This window comes from Primulina eburnea, chromosome 10 (genome assembly GCF_022965805.1).
Source record: "Primulina eburnea isolate SZY01 chromosome 10, ASM2296580v1, whole genome shotgun sequence".
Classification (NCBI taxonomy): Eukaryota; Viridiplantae; Streptophyta; class Magnoliopsida; order Lamiales; family Gesneriaceae; genus Primulina; species Primulina eburnea.
Window position 1 is genome coordinate 8,785,534 of NC_133110.1, and position 9,318 is coordinate 8,794,851.

Genomic DNA, 9,318 nt, shown 5'->3' on the forward strand with positions numbered 1-9,318 from the left:
TCTAGTGAGTGATGATCCTTTCAAGCAATAATTGGTAGCTTTTCTTTATGGGTGGTTGAGTGCTCTATCTCTTAGACTAGTTAGTGGAATCGTCTTTTAATAGTGGTTCATCCTCCACTAATGTAGTGGTTGGATCAAATGTCTACTTTTCTTTCTCGAGGAATCTTTTGCTTTTTGTATTGTCTAAGAGGAAATTGTTTCTTGTGTGGTCCTTCACTACTTGGTCATGTTTGTGCAAGACGTTTTCGGTCCGATTTGGGTCGAAAACATTTACCAAATTCTCTCCTTTTTTTGATTTGGGCATTCTGGGCAGATGCTTTCTGACCATATTCTCATAGAGTCGTATTACAGAATTTTCGACGAGTTTCTTTTCTCCTTGACAGCTTGTTATTCCACAGAAGATTTCGTTTCTTTTCAAATAGGTCTTATGCAAAACTTGTTATTTTGATGTCATAGTATTTTACAGGAATGATCCATTTACAGAATTATGATAAAATTTAAATGGAAACTTGACTTTTTTCATCTCGATTAGATAGATTTATAGACATCATGCTCTTCTAGTAAATATGTCATCTTCAGTTATTGAAGCAACAATGAGTATTTCTTCTACTGGAAGATCCTTGATAAAATTTTAAACATTCATATCTGACTTCCTTAGCTTGATAAAATAAAAGATTTCGTGTGAGTCTTTTCCGACTGGTTCTGGTGCTGTATTGACAAAATATAGCTCCAAAATATGTCCTATGGACAAATAATCATTGTTTGCCCATGTTTCATGAGCTGTTTATTGGATCCACTAAGATAATCGCTGATGTTTTATATACTGAGGCAAGGGCCCTGAATTCATACAATGTATTGACCTCCTTTGGATATGAATTTGGTTTCATCCATACCCTGAGATATTTTTCTGATACATCAACCCTGATTGTGGTTTGGTTAATGCATATTCTTATTTTCAATTTCTCCTAATTTTGTTAATACACCTGAAATGGATAAACTTCATTTTCATTAGTATAAACCTTAGATTTACTTTTGTATGTATTCGGCCTAAGGTTGATCTTTCCTTCCTCAATCCCTGAGGTGAAGGATTGACTTGAAGACTCAAGATAAAAATTTGGAGTCTCAATTTGTGTTTTAGCCGACTCATCTGGAGATGATCTCGACTTAACACTTGTGTTTGAGGTATTTGAATCCTCTGCTCAAGGTATAGAGTCTTGTATTAAAAAATCTCCATTTATTAAACAATGGCTTATCGATGCCTTGGAGTATAGGCCTTTGCATTACAGGCAATGGCTTGGTATATGAAAATATATATTATTTTGCACTATTTAAAAATAAACTCACCAACTAATTATATGAAAATCTCAAAAACACATTTCAAAACATGAAAACGTAAATCGTCAACCAAACCTATATTTATCATTTTTCAAAATAAAGCATAAACATCTTACTATCTCAAAACCTCTCAAAAGCATCATAAATCATAAAATCCTTAAAGTAAACGTAAATCATAAACATAATTGGGAAAAACTAGCGACGGTCCTCGTGTTGTGTGTACCTTTAGTCTAGCTAGTTCAACCATCAACATCAAAATCATGCTCACCTGCATCGATATCACCCGGTGATTCTAATGACTCAGCAAACCTTAACCCTGATAACAAGTGGTACATATACATTCACAAACAACAGTGAAAATACTTTTAATAAAATAGCTTTCATGAAAATGCGTAAACTTTAAACATTTATCCTTTCATCATAAACATTTCAATTCATCATATATGTATACGTTTCCCTTTTTATTGAATTCAGATCCTTAATTGTGACTTCGTATCAGTTGAAGGTTGATTGATCCATCTATGTATAACTATGGTACCAGACGACGGAGACATCAGCAACACTCTCTCTCATACTGAGCATTGGCCTTACATATCATCATATCATAGTATTAGTCACTGAAGGACCAAGTGTGCTAGTGCCTTGAAAGGCATTTGAACACTATATTCTCCAATGAGCTGCAATAGCTCGTGTTCTAAGAATTTTAACACCAATTAATTAAATCGAGTTTGGTTTAAAACCAAGCGGAAGAAACTCGAAGCAATCCTTCGTGAAGAAGACTGTTATATTAGAAAACAATTTAACTCATGTAAACTAAATAACTGAAAAAGGGTAGATTAGTTTTTGCATTCATCAGTTCAGTTATGGTGGCAACTGAACTGATGGATATTCTAACTGATCCAAACAGTTTGAAAACAGTAGTTAATCAGTTAAATACACAAGATGTGTTTATGGATATTCGGAGATTTCAACTGCTCCTACGCCACCCCTTCTACGTCCACGGGTAGGATCCACTAGAAGACTTTGATGTATACAATACTTTGTACAAACTCACTCAGCTAGGACTTACACTATTGCTTAAACTGAACTCCTAGCTACGACTGAAGGCAACACCTTCCAGCCAACACTTCTTTAATGTGTATGTGTCAAAGACTACATACACAAATTTAATGTCTTTGTGCAAGACTGTATTTAAGTGATTGTGAGAGTGATTGTGTGAGAGAACGGAACAAGGATGTTCTCACACACTGAGAGAAATAAGCTTCTAATCTAAGCTGATATGACTGTGAAGAATTCCCTCTTGGCAGATTGCTTCTGAAAGCTGATGTGCAATGAGCGCGCCCTTTTTCTCTCGTATTTTCGTTGAAGCTTCTTTTCTCTCAACGTATATATTGAGTCTTCACTGATCTTATCTTTATATAAGCGGGAAAGCTGTTCGTACAGTGAGACTCAATTATTATATCTGTTGTATTTCAAATTCGTTTCTTGGACTTTGTGTCTCAACTTTTTGACTGACCTTCTGAAACGTTTTGTCTTTAATGCTCTGATGCAACGTCCATTTATTGTCCTTTGACTAGAAAATTTCTTTGTACCTTTGTGTAAAGCTGGAATCCATTAGAAAGAGCTTGTCTTGATCTACAACCGAAAGATTCTTACTGATGCTTCGAACTAGTCAGCTGAACTGATCTTCACTTGGGCTGGTGAAATCAACTGAACTGATTTCACTCTCGTTCAGTTGAACTTATCAGCTTCGTTTCTTCATCAGTTGAACACTCCTTCAACTGGCCAGGCTTCTGAGGTTTTCCTGCTGAACTACCTATCAACTGGACAATCAGCTAGGCTGCTCAATTGACGTAACAGTTAGACTGATTCAGTTTGTGCAATCAGTTGAGTCTTCAGTTTGCGATGTAAACAGCTCGTGACTGATCCTATCTTCTACACACTAAGGTAGATTATTAGTAACACAAAATAACAAGTTTTGTTAACATCAAAATCAAAATTGCAAACTTGAAAAGTTCCAACAGTCACAATCAATTCACCTCCTTCAACCTTTCATTGTTTTCATTACTTGTACAATTCATGCATATATAAATCATTTTTTTTAAACCAAGCATGCAACACATCTTTTAGCATTAGCTTTTTTATCATAAAAATTACATAAACATTTAAAATAGACATTTTAACATTCATTACAGCATTCAGAGCACTGCTAAGACGTCCAACATTTTTAAGGTGTAAAATGACCTGTTTTTCCCCTGAAACCCTGACTTTCCCAATTTATCATTAGACCTTAAAATTGCGACCCAAATCCATCCAAACTTAACATAACACCTTAAAATACACTCATAAATATATCTTCGATGTAAACTTAAGCTCTTCGACTAATTTCGTAATCCGTTTTTAAAACTTAAACGTACATCTCATTTTTAACCCAAATCGACTCAAAACTTAACAAAACATTACCAAAGTTGAACCATAGTTTAATAACACCTAATCATACCATACACAACCCAAATCAAGCCCATTAAAACCATCAAACATGCCTAGAACAACTACTGAAGTTTCCCCTATCGAAACCTAGTTGAACTTGCCATGCATCCCCTTCAGCCCTAGCCCTCAGCCAACACGACCAGCCCCTATGAAGCCTTCCTAGGACCATTACTGAACCCTAGGGAACCTACTGGACAGAGCTTAACACGCCTAGAAGTCGCAGCTCTCAAAGACGATCACCCCTAGCCATGCGCCCCAAGCCTTACGTCTCAACCCCTTGCCTTCGAACCATCACTTGTGTAGCCACCCTAGGAACATCATACAACCCATTTAGGTCTCTTGGATGTGCCTAATAGCAGCTAAGTTCCGTGGCCCCGCTAAGGACCTGTAGTTGAAACCCTAACTCCCATACAATCAATTTTTCGTTCAACTTTGCTACCCTCCATGTCCAACCCTTATATAGCATTGTCTAGGCCCTTAAACCCTCTAGATTTCATACCTTCTAAGATCCCTACAATGGCAGCCCCCTTTGTGCAATGTAACATAAGTTTCAATGCCTGAAAATCAAAGTTTTGGTATGCACAAGCCATAAAACAAAAATACATGGATGGATTTATATATTTCATGCACACATGATTAAACATACATAATATGATGTGAAATATGAGTAAATGAAGATTAAAGCATATCTTTGCGTTTATTACGCACGAAAAACGACTTATGATACGATGAACGTTTGCGGAAAGGGACCTTGCTGAATTTCTTCACTGTTCACGTGAATCTCCTCTCAAAAATCGTGCGGTATGTGTGAGTTTGTGCTGGTGGAAGAGTCCTTGTGTTTTTCCTGGGGTGGGGCATGAGTTTTGTGGTTTATGGGTAGGGTTTTGGTGCCTTGGTTGATATAAAATAATTGATACAAGGTTTAGGCCCACTAATCATAGTATGTTAGGTCTATTAGGCTCGTTAGATAATAATTAAAATATTTAGTTAAGGAAGTTTTGTGAAAATATTAGCCAAATTCCCAAAAAGTCTTTATTTTCATCAAAAATTGATTACCAGTTTAAAATACGACTCGACGCATGAAAACATCTCAAAATTTGTCATCTTCGAAAATACCAATTAAAATATAACATACATTAAATAATTAAAAATAATTATTTAATCAAAATATTTTTTCCTTTTCCGGTTCCTGGTCTCCGTTCCTCGATCGTGTCACTAATAACCTTTAAAAATACAGTTTTATGCATTCTAGTAGGAAAAAAATATTTTGAACATGTAAATATGCCTACCATAATTGATTTATGCAATTAAAACAGTTTATTTGATCATTTTCCATTTTCTCTAGATTTACATGCAGCTAGGTTACGTTATCGCATTTTGGACCTTACAGTATAAATCTGAATTCGATAAGAGACAATTCTCTTATCAGCTTGTTGTAGCCTACCCGCAACATCTGCATTTATGGCAAGCTTGTTGAACTCGTTTTGAAGTATTTCAAAGTGTTCCCTCAAATGCCTGTGTATTTTTATGATGACAACGATATCAACGCTGTCCATTTCTTGTTAAAAAATCTGAAAGAATATTTTCATGAAATTTAATAATAATAATATCAAAAATTAATTTCGACATAAAGCTTGTCATCTTAATAATCTAGTTTTCTCGGGTTTTTATTTTATTCTATTTTTCAAGAAGTCTTCACCTTTGTGTTATCAACCTTTAAAATAAATTTCTTTGTTAGTAAAAATAATTTTCATTTTTCAAAAAAAATTTTTTTAGTATAAAATTCTTTTTCATTGATATGACATCTTGTGGCTTCTACTTTTGAGAATAGCCAAATGCAATACTGTATGCTTGTTCTCTGTTTAACGTGAGATTTGTTAGAACCGTTGACCATCAATGATCACTAGCATATGTGTCTAGTACCAGATCATCTTCATCTTGAGAAATATCCATTTTTGGAAGATTTTTGAAAATCTCCTTTATTGGATAAGTCCCTTTGTGTGTTCTTCTACCATATAAATCTTGCATCTTTTTTCATAATGAACTGAATATTTTCATGTGTTTTGCTAGTTCTTAGTGAACATCTCAGTAAAATTAATAACTTCTAAGAAATTTTGAAGATGTTTATTTTCTTTTAGAATATCTGAAAAATTTTACACCTTTTATACTATGTATTCTTGCAAATTATTCCCGACTCATCGATTTCTATTCCAAGGAATTCAATCTTTCTTGTGACAACGACTGCTTTATTTTCAAATAAAATCAGTCATTCTTTCTAACAACCTTTAGAAAAAAAACTTTAAATGCTTGATATGTTCTTCCGTATTTTTAGATGTTATTAGAATATCATTAATATGGACAAACATAACATTGAAATAATATTTAAATAGCCAATCTCATTGGTAAGACTTTTCAATTATAGTGTCCTTGTGGTGTGGAGAAATTGTGAATTTATTGCTTTCTTCATGCATCTGAATTTGATAAAATCCAGATTTACAAAAATTTAGAGAATATTTTAGCGTTTTGTATGCACTGATTAAATGTTCTCTACTAGGTATAAAATATCCATCAAACTCCAAAATCTTATTAATTTCTTGTTAACTAATAAATAATATGGGTTTGTTCATTTTTATCTCACCGTGTGTTGGAACATTTCATGTTCGCAATCTTAATTTTGATGTTAACAAAACTTCTTATTTTGTTTCTAATGATTTACCTAAGTGCGCAGGAAGCTCGAACTGATCAGGCTTCGAACTGATCAGTTAAACGAGCCAAAACTGAAGCTATCGAGACGCTAACTGAAAATACCAACTGATCGACCAAATTGAATCAGCTCAACTATTATCTCAAAGAAGGGTTCAACTGATTGTCCAGCTGATAGGTGGTTCAGCAGAAGACCTTCAGAAGCCCGGCAAGTTGATGAAGAGTTCAATTGATGAAGAACTCAGCTGACCAGTTCAACTCTGAAAGAGTAAAATCAGTTCAACTGACGAGTCAACTGATTTCACCAGCCCAACTGAAGATAATTTCAGATTACCAGTTAGAAACATCAGTTAGGAATCAATCAGTTGCAGATCAAGATAAGCTTATCTAAGTGGATTCCAGCTATGCACAAAGATACAAAAGCATTTGTACGAATAAATGTACAATAATGGACGTTGCAGCAAAGATTAAAGCCGAGAGATTCCTGAAAGCATGTCAGAAAAGTCAAGACACATATACCAAGAAATACATTCAAGCTGCAACGATCACATGTGATGAGTCTTGGAGTACGGTCTCAATGCTTCTATATATACAAAGCTCAAGACCATCATCAGTAGCATGAGAACATACAAGAGTGTGTGAAGATTCAGAAAAAAGGCACGCATATTGCATATCAGCTTACAAGAAGCAATCAGCCCAGAGGGAACACTTTATCGTGTTATCAGCTTAGTTTTAGAAGCATATTTCCCTCAGAGTGTGTTTGGTTGAGTGGATTAAATAAGGATAGATTAATAGTCAAATATTTATCGTTAAAATTTTAAGTTGTTTTAATAATCATTTTGACCCGATTTAAGATCTAATGTTATGGATAACTATTTCATTAATAAAATTGGATCTTAAATCGGGTCAAAATGATTATTAAAACATCTTAAAATTTTAACGATAAATATTTGACTATTAATCTATCTTTATTTAATCTACTCAACCAAACACACCTTCAGTGTGGGAGAGCACTTTCGGGTAGTTTTCATTGATCAGTTCTCACACACACACACACACACGCACACCACCACTCAAATACAGTCTTGCACAAAGACAATAACTTGTGTATGTAGTCTTTGACACACATAAGTTAAAGAAATGTTGGCTGGAAGGTGCTGCCTTCAGTCTAGTCTAGGAGTTCAGTTAGGCAGTGGGTAAGTTGGGTGGGTTATTACAATTATTGTAATTAATCAAAGTCTTCTAGTGGTTCCTACATAAGGTGGTATAAGGGGTGACGTATGAGCAGTTAAAATCTCCGAACATCTATAAACATATCTTGTGTTATTTCTGTATAACTGCTTGTTTTTGTTCTTAATTGATTTGATCGGTTCAGCTGATATCAGTTCATTCTGTCCATAACTGAACTAATATAAGCCAGAACTGATCCCTAGTAATTTCCATTCATTCAGTTATACAAGATATAAAATATATCAGTGTTTCTTAACGAAGGATTATTTCGACTGTTTCCCGTTTGGTTTAGTACCAAGCTCGATCTAATTCATCAGTGTATATTTTCTTAGAACGCGAGCTATTGCAGCTCTTGGAGAATATTTTGTTTGAAGCACCTCAAAGTGCCCAACAAACGATCCTTCACCGTGATTTCTTACAAGAAAATCTGGACTATTGTATGGTGAAATTCATGCTTTGATTAAACCAAGGTCCAGATGTTCATTGATTATAATCTGCATATCCCTTTAATCAACTATGTTCATCAGGATATGTTTACATCTGACAAACTCATATTCCTTGTGTTTCTTAATTTTAAGGCTGGCTTGAAGTTATATGTTTACTTCTGACAAACTCATATTCCTTGTTTTTCTTAATTTTAAGGCTGGCTTAAAGTTGGTTCTTATCCATCATGTCAAAAGATATTCATTGTAATTTTCTTTGATCTTTTTCTTGAAATATTCTAGAGATATTTTTTATTCAAACTCTATCTCATTCTGGCATACAACTATCTTGAGGAATTCTATTTCTTCAGGTTGGAGGTCCTTATCTGCTCTTAATTGGAGTATTGTTTCCCTAAACCTTCTAAAATCCTTTATTTTTGGGTTCAGAAGTTTTCCTCATCACCACGCTTGCTGCGAAACTGTATTGACAATTTTCTTTAAAACGACTCTTTTAGTCTCTGGATTATGATTTTGTGATCGCACAATGTTGTGAACACTAATCTTCTAATATCATTTTCTTGTGTATAGGAATTACACATTTGTAGTAAATTGTTTCCTAATAGAATGTCAACTCATGTATCAAGGTGTTTGTCCCACACCTCCGATTAATATTTATATCATCTTAATCTTTTTACATAAGATTCAGATTGTTTTAAAGAAATCTCATCCATCAATCTAGGGTATTATTTTTCTAATTATTTTGGAAAAACTACTCTATTTGTTTTATATATTTAAATTCATGAATCAATATAAACAGCAAAATATTTTGTCATATATTGCTCATATAACATCCCAACTAAGATGTGTATTGAGAATGAGCTTGTGGTAATTGGATTTTCCACATTCTATCATCTGCCATGAACTTAATTCCATTTTCTGGACGTTTTCAATGTTTATGTTCTTCGAGAAACTCTGCCCAAGAACCAATTGTTCTGTTTCTTTTATTGGGATTCCATTGATATGAACTTCCAATTCTCCGATGTTAATGATTCCTTAGTAAATTCCTATCATAGGTTGTTCAGAATATTATACGATAATGCAAGAAAATTGATTCCTTTGTTTTGTAATATAAAATACT